We start from the raw sequence: 17,396 nt of genomic DNA on the forward strand, positions 1-17,396 counted from the left end.
GTATGTGGGGGAACACCAGCTTCAGTCTTTCTACCAGGTATATGATGATCACAACTGGTGGTAATGATGTGATGACAGGAACACTGTGATCTCATCTGGGGGAGGCAGTGGTAGCTCACTTCCTGTTGCATTACTCACCTTCTCTTTGCGGCATATTCTGTTAGCTGCATGGAGGATCATATTGAAGCAATGTTGAGAACAGACCTCAGGGGATTGATTGTGACCAACTAAAGCATTGATCATGTTCATCTGGTCTGTGCATACCTTATTCTTCCACATATTTCCCATCCATTCAAGGAGGCTATGACCATGCTGGTGCAGAGCCTTGATTATAATTTAATTTTCATGTTGAGAAAAATTGTCACCCCTAGCTAGGTTTGATATCTGGAAGACATTGTTATATGGACATTATACATTTTATGGAGGCTCACAACTGACATGATGATGTTATAAGCATTTGTCAAGTTACTTGATCTGCTCTCCTTACCAATGCAAGTTGTGCAAAATAATCCTTTGTCATGTATATTAGTGTTATATATTAAGAAACATAATGGCTATGACAACAACGTGTAAATTTGTAATATATGTAACAAGATAATCCTATATAACAATCCATTACATTATATGTGTAGGTCATGTGTGGGATTTGAACAATCACACAACCCTTGTGCCACAATTTCCAGTTACATGCACATCAAAATATAATGAACGTGTGTAACTATAGATTACTGAAGACCTGTCATACACAAACACAATCAATGACACACATTATGCAAATGTTATTGTCATTATATTTTATACAACACACATAACAGAAGTTATACACCACAAAAGACCTGCCAACATGTATAATTTGAATTATAAACATTAATTATAACATAGATAGGTAATAACAGAAGTGTATTCCCACAGCAATGCTATCAGGTGACGGCTTACCTATAGTTCATCTATACATTACAGCGAGTGTAGCTGTATGCACATTTAAGTACCATTTGCACTATACATAATTAATGAGCTTCATTAGCATTCAGTGTTTTGAAATTCTATTTGCACAGGTCCAAGTAACTTCTAGAAATTTGGCCCATTAACCAAAAGCAAGTTTCATAATCCATACCTTAACACCTACATCATAACAGATACTGTATATGTCATAGATGTATGTGTTTATGGGACTGTTTAAATTTAATTTCTTGGGTGTCTGTATTGATGAGAGGAATGCTAATTATACACATGCACCTATGAATAACATGCCAGAAATATTCCTATTACAAGCAGGTATGGGCAGTTATGTCAATTACCTCCACTGATTAAGCAATGAATCATAGTGACTGATGATCACCTACATTTTGTTTCAAATCCCACTGTAGGTCATTTTAAAAATATTGATGTTTATATAGATAATATTGAAAACAACCAACTTAAGCCCTATCTTTTTGGCAACCAGACAGTACAGCTTTTTTAAATTATGAAGAACAGCCATATTTCACTGACACCTATAGCTCTTTAATGGCTCCACATTTCTCTGTTATCTGTAACAGTTTGAGAAGCTTCACACAGTATACTTCTATAATTAAGAATGCTGAGTAATACAGACATAGATAATTAGTCTCTGCATATGACAAATTCCATTGTAATGCCACAGAACTAATGCTGTGTGCAGGGAGGCATTGTACAGTCTCTTAATTCTGCCTACTAAGCTCTAAGCCAATGTGAATGTTAGATGGATACATCTGGGTTTGAATCCTGGCATGGAGTATTTGACTTTTATTTTGATATCTGTTTAGTATTTAAAAGCTGATATGTGAGGTAATTGCTTGTTCAGTTATGCAGAATAGTTTTTTATACATCTAGTAAATATATGGTGCATTAATGCCTATGGCACGTAGGTCTCATTATCCACAAGATTCTAGAAACATCCCTTAGCAATTCTGTATAATGAGAGTGCTTTTTCTGTCTCCTAGCTTACCCATTAAGCAATAGTAAATATGAATGTGTCAGGTATAAATGTGGGTTTTAATCATTGATTTTATTTTGATATTTCAGTAATGCCTAATAATAATTATTAATATAATTATATGATAATAATATAATATAATAATTTATATTATAATAATGAAATTATATAATTATAATATAATTATTTTAGTAATGCCTAATAGAACAGATATGACAGATACTTTCTTGTTCAGTTATGCAGTTTAGGTTTTTTAAACATCTGGTATGAAAGAGGTACATTAATGCCTGTAGCTCTTACTTCTCTGATGACTAAAAATATCTCTGCTGTCTGCAAAGATTCTAGAAAAATCCCAGCTCATTCACTATGACTGCTTGTGTATCCCATTGCCAATTCATATATATTTTATGTATACATTTAATGACATAATATAATCCATTATATTTTAACAGTAACTGCCTCCTAACTAAATTAAATGGTGATTTATGTTCCAACAGTAATGACCCAGTTTTTTCTGTCTATGTATGTCTGTCAAGTGCATACACAGGTTCTGTTGCAATGCTGAGACTTTGAACTCTGCGTTGTTACAGCTTTTTGTTAGTGATGTGACCAGTGTGCTGACATGCATTCAGTATTGTATGGTGCTGCATTTCAAATGTACAGCACATGTTTAAAGTTGGCCTTTCACTTCAACATTACTGATCCATGTTTTTGAATATTCCCTGCATAGTCATAGAGTTAATTTATTTAATCTACATAAATCCATGCAATCGCAGCCAAGATGGATTAGCTAGGCAAGTAGGCATCAGGATCGGAGTGCAAACTGAGATAAGAATTGTATGGTCAAACCTCTGTTCTTCCAGTTTGTATACATTACTCCTCATGTATGAAGTATTGACAGTGACACAGTAATAAGTGAATGTGCAAAATGTGAACCTGTATGTTATGTCAGTCAAGGCTATAAGACTTGTGATGCTCAGTATTCTTCATTGTTAGTTTTTAAATAGAGAACAATATATTCAACTGACAGAATCCTTCCATGCCGGTAATATTTTTTTTTTCCATTTTTCAGGTGGTGATAACAGAGCCAAGAATCAAGCTCCATACATTGAGCAGATGCATAGGCTGGAGGAGCAGAGGAGGGAGAGAAGTATATGTTCTAACTATAAATATTAATATTCAAGAAACAATCATAACATTATTAAAAAGCCACTTTTGCTCTCAAAATCAGACATACTGATATTAATGCAAGACTACATGTAATGCAACTGCAATAGTTTTTGCTTTAATGTGAACAACATTATAGATTTAATATATAATTTCAAATCTGAGTTCTAAGCAGTATATGTTTGTTATTTCTTTTGAAATCACAACCTAAATGATAGACATAGCTGTGCAAATGGCATAGTGCTTTATCTGACATGTTTCTTATATAAATTGTGTTACTTTTTTTTTGAAAATCACTTCATGCTTACTGGCTGTTAGGTTGTGCACAGCTTGCCTATTTTATTGCTGAATGGGTACTGCTGTTTCATTGTTCGTAATGAGGCTGGCAGACAATTTCTGACACGTACTTCTGTAGTAAATGACTGCAATAGATTGTTTAACACAAAATTGCGCTTCTTTTTCTGCAACTGTTGTGCACAAACCCATTCATGTTATTCTTTCTATGTGCTTGTTAGATATTTACTGATTAGCATTAGAGTGTTGGAATTGATCAGGTACGCAGAGAAGAATGACTACAAATGCAGGTGATGACAGATATAAACTAAATTGGCAGATTATCACATGCTCTCATTGTGTTTACGATTAAGTTTTTCTGAGGTGTACTGCATTACGATACTTTGATGTGATGCATTAGGCTATTAAGTTTTCTACTGCTTGTTATTCTTCCTATACAATAAAATCTCACTTAACCAGCAGTGATGGGGATTGGTAGATGCTGGATAAGTGTAGTTTTCAGTTGCTTGAGACTCCACTTTGAGATTTTTTATTGGCTGGTATATCAGCATATGAGCCAATCAAAAATCACAAAGTGGAGCCTCTTCTATTCAATGGGGAATAGCGGGCTGTTCAGCATTGAACAAAAGAGGCTCCACTTTGCGATTTTTAATTGGCTCATATGCCGGTATACAAGCCAATAAAAAATCTCAAAGTGGAGTGTCTTCTGTTCAAAGCAGAACAGCCCGCTGTTCCGCATTGAAAAGAAGGGGCTCCACTTTGTGATTTTTGATTGGCTCATATACCGGCATATGAGCCAATCAAATTTGCTAGTTGCTTGTGAGTGCCGGTTGCTTGAGTTCTGGTTAACGGAGATATTGTTAAAGAACATCTATTATTTGTAGAATGTCCAAATGACACCCTAGTTGCACATAAACTTGTTAAACTTGAGTCTGCTATTGACACCTCAATATAATTGTGTGAGATGCACATACAGATAATGGACCATGAAAATTATGTTTTTTTATTTTGTCAGACGGTCTGCATGACAATATTGTAAGGCATATTATTTCAAGGGTTTTATATGCTGTCAATGTCACCTTACAGTGTAGCAATTGTTTTGTAATGTAGACACATGTCAGTGTTGCATGTCACAATGTCATGCCATGCTTGTCTTAATGTGTTATGATATATATGTGTTCTGTTTTTGCACATTAGTTTATCATGTATACTGATGACTGCTTCATACTTGAACAAGCATTATCTTAATCTCTGTATTGCATGACAAGTAATACAATGGATAATGTAATGACACTCTGTGATGGATACAGTGGCCCACTCATTGCCTTCTTTTGATATCATCAATACATATTGACAATAGGGCATTGGGAATGTTTTGTGATCCTGACCGTACACCTACTACTTTCAGTTATTTATATTATATAAACTATAAAGACACCTTATGGGCTATATTGCCTTATAAATATGTTGAAATGGCACCTGTACTGTATAGTGATATACCTTCAGCAAACATGCCACTATTACACTGTCATATTTTTTTTATTATGATTCATCAGTGTCATATTTTTATCATGTTAATGGCATAACATATGCTTCGCATTATTCAAGTGGCCATCATATGGTGTTTTATGAGAGAGGTGCATTACACATGACTGTATAAAAGACATTTTTTACATTGTTAAGTTTTGAAATACCTTTACTCACATATGGTGTCACAGTTGCATAAGCTGATATATTACTGCAATGTGACATAATGATTTGTCTCTGCCTGTAGATCATCTGAGTTTGTTTATGTTATGTAGTCATAACATTACATGAACACAGATTTTGAATTATTTTTTTTACCCCTGACAGAGCATGGAACCTGTTTGGCTCTCCTGTTGGATGATGAAAAAGATGATATGACAGACCCCTGCCAGGTGAATCAGACTGAGAGGACCTGGAAGATGACACTAATCAATGATGATGGGGCTGGATTTCACACAATGGTTAAGGTCTTCACCTCATAAATACAAGGTACAAGGTTTGATTCTACCCTCAGGTTATTGGTGAGGCTTAAAATGGCCCTTCACGGCAGTTAGCCTAATATTCACCTATGAACCTATGATGACATTCCAGGACCTGCATGTGCCCTTGTCCTGCTGCTTGCCTTAGGAGATGTAAATCACCATGACATAGAGATGCATTATGGTATATGCTCCTGGTGATGATGATGGATACTTTCCAGATGTAGATGAGGGAATTGAAGGGGATTTTTTTTCAAGACATGGTGCAGGCCATGCACAAATCCTTCCAGGAGACTACACATGAGATCATTCATGATCTTTGACCTCATCTTGGTGGGCCACTGAGACCATAAGTATTGTCTGTGTGATCCAGTTATGTAATACTGCCAACACGGTTTTACATTTTCACAAAATGTAATGTTTAGGCACAGTTGTGTGGACATAGCATATTGCTGTCATGTGTAGCCGATATACATCCAGTTGAACACTGCAGATATCATGTCACAGGTGGCATTAGATTCCACCTGAAGTATGGCACACATTAAAACAGTACATATGTGTTAAACAATTAAATTTACATGATGTTTTATATTTAATACATACATTGCTCCTTAAGGACAGGGGTGCTACTCCTTAACTGTCTGTGCATGTGTGTAGTCCTATGCATGCAGTGCAGCCTACTATAATGTCCAATACACTGTGGCCCTGCATGTGGCAGATCTCACTGTTACAGTTAACATCTGTGATGTCCCCATGCTGGGCCAGTAATCAAGGAGCCTGAATCCTCATCACTGACACTGGAGAGGGATGTGCACTTGGAATAGAAATGGATATACTCAGTATTTCCAGATGCAGAGTTCTCTGCACCAAGCATAATTTTCCTTAAGAGCACACAGTGCATACACTCAACCAGGGTCTGGGTGTCTCTATCTGCCTCTCCTGTGGTCCTCAGTAAGGCTCCACACTGGCACTGTGACATCAGTGCTTCATGTCCCTGCCCCAAGTAGCTGATGCACACACAGTCTTTGAGATTTAATTTTCACACACACACACACACACACACACACACACACACACACACACACACACACACACACACACACACACACACCTGGGAAAGGATGGCACAGATTACCTGTTCTACCAACTTTGCCCAGATTATAAGGTAAATTCACTGCCACCAGTCATTTACTATAAAGCTCTTAAAAGGGTATCCGATTAGGCTGATTGAAGATAATATTAATACAAATGGTAATGTTGACCAAACAGTAAGGCTTTCAGGAGTGGCTAGAGTTATCACCAAATAAATATGTATGAATACTCTCAAAGCTTAAATATTTTCTAAAAAAAGACCAGCCACAATGAAAAGTTTAAATACTTGTAATAATAAATAATAAAAGAACAAGAAAATGCTAAATATATATTTACAGTAAACCACAGAGTTCAAATCACTGGAAATATTGAAAATAACATTGATGGACAGACTCATACAAATAAAGAAAAGCAATCTCTAAACTAAGCTTCACTACATTCCTGACAATCTAGGAGAATTACTATCCCTAATAACTTACTTGATAGAGCAAGGCACAATGAAAGGGCCTTACAGACACAGATGCCTGGTGCTAGAGCCATGGGCTCAAGCTTAATGCCAAGAAATTTATAGTTATCCCCTTTGGAAAAAAACATGTACCCATGAATTACAACATAGGTGCAGTACACGAAACATCGAAAGTGTGATGAGAGACTTAAGGACACAGGTGGACAGTGGTCTCACTTTGCATAACCACATCACCACAACAGTCAGAAAATCCTTCTATGTGGCATACCCCATCACTAAGGGCTTTTCATCCAGAAGAAAGGAGGTCATTGTCCCACTGTACTCTTCCCTCATTAGACCCATTATAGAGTATAATGCCTCATTTGGTATGTACCTCACAAGACATTTGCGACAGCTGGAAAGGCCACAGAAATACTTCACTAAAATAATCACAGGCCTAAAGCAGATACCATATGCTGACCATCTAAAAAAACTCCTGGTATACTCTGTGGCATATTGTCTACTCAGAGGCGATCTCTGCTTAACATACAAGGTCATGTCAAACCCTGAGCTGTTGGACATGCTCCACTTAAAGAAATCACAATCCCTCAGAGCCACACACTCCAGAGATCTAAACCTTGTCACCACAACAAACAAAACATGCTGGAGTGATAGGTTCCTGACTCAGAGACTCCCCATACTCTGGAATAGACTGCCCATACATGTCAAGCAGAGCGTCTCCTTGTCCCTCTTCAAAAGGAACCTTGATGATTGGATGGGAGATACAAAATTCACCCCAGGGATCATGTCAGTCACCCTGCTAGACAGGGGTCCAGAGAAGTAAATATTGTGGGAAGAAATATCCAGGGAATTGTTATGGCTAGGCTTGTATAGGCCCTAGGGCCGATAGCCTAGTACCAACCTATGAACTATGTGAGCAGTCTTTCTTGTCAGGTTCTCCAAAACAGAATACTCAGAGATTACGCCCTGTAAAATATAATATCCAAGATGACTTGCAGAATGACCTCATCTGGTCTCCTGACCATAGGCTCTCACAGTATCCCCCTTTGAACCTGAGACAGGAATTTAGCATAGACAGCTACATCACACATCTAAATGTTTATGACAGTGCCAGGGGCTTCACCTCTTTTTACTGAGCTAATGAACAAATGCTTCTTCCAGATCTACTGTGCCTGGTCCTATTCAGCACTGTGGTGTGCCATTTTAATGGTTTAACAACTTATTTATATTTCACTTATTTTTTAAAGTAAGCTAGCTGGTTAACCTCTGCTGTCACAGTATACTCTTATTAAAACATATACTTTTAATTCTGTTACAATAATACATATACATTTCTTTTCATTCCAGCCGGGTGCACTATTGATACATTTTAACACAAGCAAACCTCACAAATACATTTTCAGCACAAGCATCTGTACAAATTAGTATGATATACAAATTACATATAATTATTTATGAAATTCCAGCTAGCTGTGCGGGCACAAGTCAGACATCCACTGTCCTACTTCTCCTGGCATAGCTGGCAGTACCTCCTATTGTTACAAGATGTAAGTGAGACACAATTGTTCTGCTTATATTGTTCCACTGTATATATGGGTGGGATGATAGCAACTCAAAAAATGTATTATTCACATATTTTGCACATAACACAATGAGATGGGTCCATTTGTTTGATTTACATGTTATCAATGTGTACACATTGCACTCATTTTTTTTTTTGGCTGCTGATATATGTCTGTTCAACAACATGACCAGTCCTTGCCCCTGTGATACATGTATCATTATGATACCATGCGGCCTCACTGGCATAATAGCTTTGTGTGTGGCATGTAGTGGCAAATTTTGTGCCATGTTGTATGACATTATTTTGATTTTTTTTTGTTGGCAGTTATCCTTCACACAATGCATAGACAGTCATTGTTATATTACTGTATGCATGCTACAGTGAATGCTTTATTTAACATCATTCCTGGATGCCTTGTCTATTATTCTATTATAGTGCAACATCTGTTCACAGGTTCATAGGACATTACTAGGCTAACAGATTAACAGCCCTTTCAAGCCTAGCTAGTATGAGCTGATTTTACCCAATATATGACCCCTAGGGTCAAGAGGATTGCATATGTTTGTGCCTATGCTTTGAGTATCATACAGATTGCCCTTGTCCATAATGGACATTGGCACTATCCCAAGTGATAATTTGCGATTCGCCATCCATTGATCCAAACTGCATTTCTAGAGGGCCAGGGAAGAGATCTGCTTCTCAGGAATAGTAAGTTTGTTGCAAATTAAGGGCAATCTGTGAGACACATATCTGTCTCTCCAGCATGTTTTGTTTGAGTCACAGAATAAGTTTAAATCCATAGATAGGTTGACCCTTATGCTGTTTGACTTGCAAATGTATAGCAGCTCCATCAGGGCTGAATTTGTGAGTGCCTTGTAGGTCAGTCATTGGTCATCCTTTAATAGTCTGTAGTAGACAGAGTAAAGGATAGGGCTTTTAGTCTATCTGCATAAGACATGTTATACTCTGTATTTTCTTTGTGAGGAACCTCTGAGGTCTCTCCAGCTGTTGTAAGTGCCTAGTCACGTATATGCCAAATAAGACATTATACTTGATTATTGGTCTAATGAGGGTTGGTACAGTGGGACTATAAATCTCTTGGATCTGAATTGTATACCTTCTGATATCCCCTCTCTGGGCCAGTAATCAGGGAGGCTGAATCCTCACAACTGACACTATAGAGGGACGTTCACTTGGAATAAAAATAGATACACACAGTATTTCCAGATGCATCTCTCTGCATCAAGCACAATTTCCCTTAAAAGCACACAGGAAACACACTCAGTCCAGGGTCTGAATTTCTCTCTCTCTCTCTCTCTCAGGGTCCCGAAAAATTCTCCCCACTGGCACAGCTATAAAGTTGAGTCCTCATCTGGGTGTCCAAGCCAAGTCCTCTAGTACCATCTCTGTAAAACCAGTGCTTTGTGTCCCTGCCAGCAGCTGACACACAAACACTTTGAGATTTGATTTTCACACACACACACACACACACACACACACACACACACACACACACACACACACACACACACACACACACACACCTGGGAAAGGCTGGCAAAGATTTACTAGCTATGACCCCTTTTGCCTAGACTGTAAGATGGTTACTGCCATCAGACACTCCAAAGCCAGCTACTCTAAGACTCTTACAAGGGTACCCAATTATACTGATTTAAATTAATATTAATACAAATGGTAGTGTTTTCAACAATGCAGTAAGGCTCTCAGGAGTAGCCACAGAGTCACCAAATAGGTATGAGTACTCTTGAAGGTTAAAATATTATCTGAAGGACTAGCCACAATGAAAAGTTTAAATATATTTATAAACAAATAAAAGAACATGAAAATATGAAATATCTATTTACAATAAACATCAGAGTTTCAATCACAGGAAATATTAAAATAACACAGAAGAACAGATTCATACAAAAACAGAAAAACAGTACTTAACTAACCTCATTATATTTTTCTGACTATTCTATAGAATTACTATTCCCTGGTTCACTTACTAGAACAAGGCAAGATGAAGTAGGTGAGTGGTCCTTCTTTGTCGGGTTCCAAAAACAAAGTGCCCTGAGACATCAGTCTCATCTAGTATTACAATATCATTACAGAGCTGGCTTACAGAATGACATAACACACATCTGGTCATATAACTTATGGTTCCTATACTACCCCCCTTGGCTAGAAGCCTCCAGGATTTAGCACATATGTGTCAATAATACACACACATAGAGCTTTGCTAAGATCTGTTGCAGCTTCTGGAAGTTATAAAACAATAAACACTTCCACTCTTCCTACAGGAACTAATAATATATTCTCTGGCACAAACATTTCATCTCTTTCTGTAGTCAAAACTGTGACGTACAATCTTTATGGCCTAAATTAAGTAATTTAATTTCTTACTATTTTTTAAAAGTTCGCTAGACAGAAATTAATCTCTTCTCTTCCAATATCCTATTTACAACAGTACAGTCTAATATAGATGTATATTTATTTTCTGTCCAGCAGGACACACTGTTGATACATTTTTAACACAAACAACTTTACAAATACATTTTTAATACAAACATCTGTACAAATCAGTTTGATATACAACTGACATACCCCAGGATTTAATAAATCTGTGTAGGCACAGTGTAGAGCCTACATGGATTGTATCCATGTACATGGCCATGGTTCCCCCTTGGCAGCACGCCATGCATATTAATGATAGCATGCTACAGTGGGAGACCCAAGGAACATGGATATTGAATCAGTGTAGGGAGAGGTGTAGCAGCTACTCATGGCTGCCGATGAGTTTGAGGGCTCCTGTAATGATCCCCACTACTGTTGAGTCATTTTTATGATTTTTCATGTTTTTTTCTTTTTATTTAACTGCATGTTTATGCAGCATTGCATGAAGTGCAGCAAAGCCAAGCTGTGCTCACATATAGAGAGTTGACACCTGCCAGACATCTAAACATAGAAACCAGATGTAATTAATTATAATAATTAATTTTTTTTCTTTTTTTTTTTTCAATTGTTGGTTGTGTGGCACAGCGGAGACTGCAGCAGAGCTGAGAGGAGCTTATACATACATAGCTGACACCTGCTAGACATCTAAAAATAGAAACTGGATGTAATTAATTATTGATTTATAGGTGTGTTTAAGCATATTTGCATGGCACAGTGAGGTGCTCAGCAACACTAACAGGTAGCCTAATACTATATGTGAAGGTATACTTGTTTTTATAACATGCAACTAGCTACATGGGTAGAGTTATGGTCTTATGAGTAGTAGGTCCTGGATATAATTCCATACCAGGCAGAATATGACTGTAAATGAATGTACTGTTTTCTTTAATTTCATTAAACGATTGTGAATTTTGGCCCTGCTGTGCTTTGCTAAGCACTGTTCATTCACGCTAAGCAGTGTATAAACATGCTAATGGCTACCAATGTTTGTGCAGTGATAAGCCTTGCTAAAACCACAGTTCCGTGAGTTTTTGCACTGCTTGGCTTTGCTTAGCTGATTTGCATGCTACTAAGCAATGTGGCACTTTTTTGAATATTGCTCAATGACGTGTAAGGGCAGGAAAACAGACTATATTAAGCCCAGCAGGCAGGTATTATGTATCATTAATTGGAGCTCAATCAACTGTTGGTATGGCTGGCAGTGTTGGCAAAGGTGTGCACTTTTGGGTGCAGAGAGTCCAGGGTCATAGTTGGGCTCCTTGTTAAAAACCATAAACCCCGGCTGATGGAGGTCATATTCCAGGGCTCAAAATGTAAGGCAGAGGCCTGGGACCATTTGGACACAGAACTCACCAGTGTTACTGGTATACCCCACACAGGTGAGCAGTGTCATCACTATTATGGCAAACTGAAAAGGAGAAAGAGGGGAACCTTGGACACCTGGGTCCAAGAGGCTAGAGCAGGGAATACCCCACAAATATGTAAGTACTTTTTCCTCTGTTTTACCAATATGCAAGCTGAATGTCTGTAAAACTGGTATGCATAACGGTGTGCTTCTCTCCCAACAGCTGCAGCTGAGATGGCTTGCAATGTCGAGTCCCATGCCTGGCACCTGGCCAGGTTGCACTTTGAGCATGGTAAATATGTATGACTAAGCTAACTGTAGTGCAATAAGCAAGAAAGTCTAAAGCTTTTACTGCAATATACAAGAAAAACTGTAGTGCAATAAATGGGTAAGGAGAACTGGATTGCAATAAATGAGCAATTAGAGCTGTAGGGCAATACATAAAGAATAACAACTGAAGTTCAATAAACAATACCAGTAACAGTAAGCAAAATGGTGTTCAGCAGGATTGTGTTGTCATAACCATGATAATAAAGCAGTATGCATTGCTTGTCTATGGTAAGGTTGCCTCAGACAAGTGTAACACTGTAATAGCTGTAGAATGCAAAAGTAATGGCCTGCAAACTGTATTGCTTAACTCATAGTACTGCACAAGGCTGTCTTCAGGCCAATGTCGGTCAAAATAATGCTCTCTGTTCCTCCAACTAGAGGTAATAAAGGTGTATGGATGAGGTAGCCCAATCTATAGGCAGATATTGTGTGTGTACTTCACATATATTTTAAAGCAATAACAATACAAAATGTTAACCAGCATTGTTGATACTAAAATAAAATTGTTTTAATATATGCAGTATGGTTGTATTCCATGCATGTATATTTTACTGTCAGTGTGGTTAGTTATACCACCGTAATAGTACTAGAATGCAAAAATAATGTCCTGTAACTGGTATTGCTCAATTCATAGTATAGTTCAAAGTTATCTCCAAAACACTATCAGTCATGTAATGCTCACATTTTCTCTCTCCTCAGGAACAAAAGGTATATGGGTGAGGTAGCCCATGTTATGAACAGATAGTGTGTTTAGATTTCATAGAGTTTTAAAATAAATAGAATAGTATGTTTACCAGCATTGTTGATTCATAAATAAATATGTCTACTTCCAGTATGGCTGTATTCCATGCATGTCTGCACTAAGTTGCTGCAGTCAATTATTACATTATTTACAGATGTCCACTGCAGACACAGCTATTGGGTTCTGTTCCCATGCCTGGAAACTAAGGCATGATGGCTATCTGGTTTATGAACTGTACACAAACATGCCTCTCAAGTGTCACGATTTCTTGTACTGTAATTAATATTGCGTAATCCATCTGTCACAGGATTAATACAGAAATGATTACCTGGAATGCAATATATTAACAAATCTGCTTACAGAATACCTTGGTAGTTACATAAGTCCACGTGATGTGCAAGTGTTCCGTCTAGTTATGTACCTGCATTTGTTATTGCTTGGACCATACTGTCCCATGAAACAATTTGAGAGGTTTATTATTGTTATGTGTTATTATGCTTTCATATTAACATATCTTGTTAAATTAACTGTTTTGTTGGCCTTATGCTATAACTGTAACTGGCATGCTGCTAACATATTGACTGTTCTGTGATTTCATGTTGTGTCATACATAATATACATTGCTATGTATTTGGGTTAATTAATGCAATATTCTTTGCTGTTAATACTAACAATGATTTGTTCATAACTTACCTCAACTTATTGTTATACCTCAATTACTATAGCACGTCAAGGTAGGCTGGTTCCAGCTCATCCCCCTTCCTAGCCTCAACTGGCCATGGCACCAGATCCCAGCACATCTCAATCGTACAGATTTTTGCAGAATGTCCAGAATTTTGCCTCATATTTCTGGTCTGCTCCTCATACATTTGTGGTGTTCTGGTAAATTATTGTATATTGAAGTCACTGAATAATACTCAATACAGACAAACATTTCAGTGTCAGACTTTATATTGTTCAGATATTCTGTAATAATGCAGCTTGAATTCATATTAACAGCTTTCTAGGTTAATTGAAACAAACTGCACTGTCTGTATATATTTCCAGGCATTTGACCTCCATTTTTCTGGGGTTGGTCCAGATTTCTTGCACTAACAGATTGAGAGGTATCACAGTCTGTGGAAACACCAGCATACTAATACCTCACATGCAAAAGCTGTGCATACTTCCAGATTCGAACCATCAACACCATTACCCATACAAGCATCCCTAGCCCACTGTGTCACACAGGTTGTCATAGCATACATATGTACATTGTTATCTCTGAGTTACATGAGACATACACTGTGTGATTGGGTTCTATGTCGCAGCCCTGAGATTGCCTGTTCTGCTTATATGCCATTGCTGATTTACTGTTGCAGCATTTGTATGGGAACACTGATGTGTTGGGCATGGGGGAAGAATATCACATGATCTGTTGGCATAGACAGTAGTGCAAATAATATGTGACCCCACTGTTTAACATCTCCCTCAACTGCTGTAGTGAATATACCAACCATGAGTTTTAGTGAATAATACAGAATGCATACTATTGGACTGGATATCTGTAGTCCCATCTGGATGTTACATCTCTCCAAATAGCCCACTACATTTTCTTGCATACACGCAACAGGTCCATACATACATACCATATTATAGTACTTCTTCCAAGTGGTGTGTAGGTGAGCAACTTACCTTGTGAATGCAGCAGTTGACATAACTATAGTTCAGGGCTGACTTTCTGATGCATGCAGTACACAGTCAATACATGGTTAGGTACAGGTTGTGTGGGTTGCCTGGCATCATTTTTAATATATGTATGTGAGTTGGAGTAAGGTGTCAGTCCCTAGGGTCCTAGGTTGTCATTGCAAGCTTTGTCTCTTAGCCAAAGCCAGGGCGTACTGGGCATGCTTAAATTTGCCTACAGGGACATCATCAAGGAGTTCCTCCACCAAGTCTTCCTGTGACTGTAGCTGTGGTGACCTAGGCACTGGTGGGGGCTGTGTATCCATTCTCTTTGCTGATCCTGCTGCAGCTGTTTCTGGTGGATGATATTGTCTAGAATAGCACATACTGTGAATATCTGTGCACAATGTGGCTGGAGAGTACTGCAGGGCTCCACCAGATATACTAAGGCATCGGAAATGTGACTTCAAAGCCCAAACACATGCTCGATGGTGTTCCTAGCTTGTGCATGCACCTCATTATGACATTCTTCCGTGGGTATGTGTACATTTCTGATGGGAATCATCATCCATGGTTCCAGTGCATAGCCAGCATCCCCCAATAAATGGCCGTGTGGGATGTCCCCCCCTAGCAAACATCTGGTACAGTTGTGATGCATGCCAGATATGGGAGTCATAATAACTGCCAGGGCTATAAGCACACATATTCATAATAATGCCCTGGGCATTGCACATGGCCTGACAGATGATGGCGTGGTATCCCTTGTGTTTGACATAGATTCTGCCCCCCTCACTGGGTGGTGCTTTGATGTGTACATGAGTGTAATCTATGGCACCCAGTACCTTAGGGTAGTGTACTACATGGTAGAAGTGTTGCATACTGCTGGCCCTTGCCTCAGGGTGAGGAGAAAAAATTGTGCTCACTGGCATGTGGCAGCATGGCATTGAGAATTGGTGGAGTACCCTGGATGATGATGCCTGTGAAACCCCCATCATGTCCCCAGGTCATCTTTGGAAGCTACCCACAGCTATTATCCTAAGGGCTACACGTACCTTTGTTTCCACTGGGATGGGTTCCCCTCTGTTAGCTGTGGGTCTGAGTTGAGGGCAGCAGAGCTCAGTGAGTTCTTGTAGTATGTCCCTGTCCACCCTGTAGTGCTGTACAATCTCCAGCTCATGTAGCTCCTTGAAGGTTACCCTGGTCCTGAACACTCTTCTCCTTGTCTGCCTAGGCCTATTGTCAGCAGCAGCATTGCCTTCACCAGCTAGCACATACAGATGTAGCAGACCTGCAGCAGCCCCTAGCATTCTTTCAGCTAAAATTCTCATCTATACTCCAGTGGTGCAGAGTATTGGGGAAAAATCAGATTGTAGTGTGTATGCATACTTTATAGTGATTTGCATCTGTATCTGTACATACTATGTCATTTCTGTCCCTCTACCTAAATTTTTTACAGCCACTTTTTCCTGTCTACATTCCTATACATGGACTTTTTCTGTGTACACTACAGACACTGACACGGGGTTGCAGAGCTACCTATCTGCTTGCTGGATCATTCTGCCTGACTCACTTACAAGGTATTCACCTAATTATGTGTGATTTACGTGCCATGGATATTACTGTGTTGGCATGTGTGTGCACGCCACCCAACTGTGTTTACTGAATCTAAAACCTGCTTATTTTCATGTAAGCAGAGTGTCACAATACCTACATGGAAAACAAGATCGTGTAGGCTTTATTAAATTCCCCCCACATAATTCTTTACAAAATTCCAGCTAGTTGTGCTGGCATATGTTACACATCCACTCCCCTATTTCTCTTGGTATAGCTGGCAATACCTCACATTGTCACATACCTTTACTTATAAGTTGTGCCACATAGAAGGACTTCTTCACTACTGTGGACACATGTCACTTAAAGTTCAGGCTTTTATCTATCTCTGTATCTAGATTTGTCACCTCTGAATAAATTCTTAGGAGTATGCTATTGATGTTGTAATTTGTAGGGGCATTTGACTTTCCAAAGGGTATGATAATGCATTTTTTTCACATTTAGTTTTACGCCATGGTTCTAGCACCAATCATTTGCCTGATCCAGACCCTCCGGAAGGATATCTACATTGCTGTAGGATTCAATGATTTCCCCCAGTTTACAGTCATTGGAAAACTTTGTCATCTAAAGGCCTTCCACATTAGCTTTGACCTCAGCGAATTATATTCCGAATGGGAGTGGTCCTATCACTGAGCCCTGTGGCACACCACTAGTAAATGGTCTCTTGCTGAATATCGATTCACCCACTTTAAACATGTTCCTG

This window comes from Protopterus annectens, chromosome 2.part1 (genome assembly GCF_019279795.1).
Source record: "Protopterus annectens isolate FY-2018-M chromosome 2.part1, PAN1.0, whole genome shotgun sequence".
In the NCBI taxonomy this organism is placed as follows: domain Eukaryota; kingdom Metazoa; phylum Chordata; order Ceratodontiformes; family Protopteridae; genus Protopterus; species Protopterus annectens.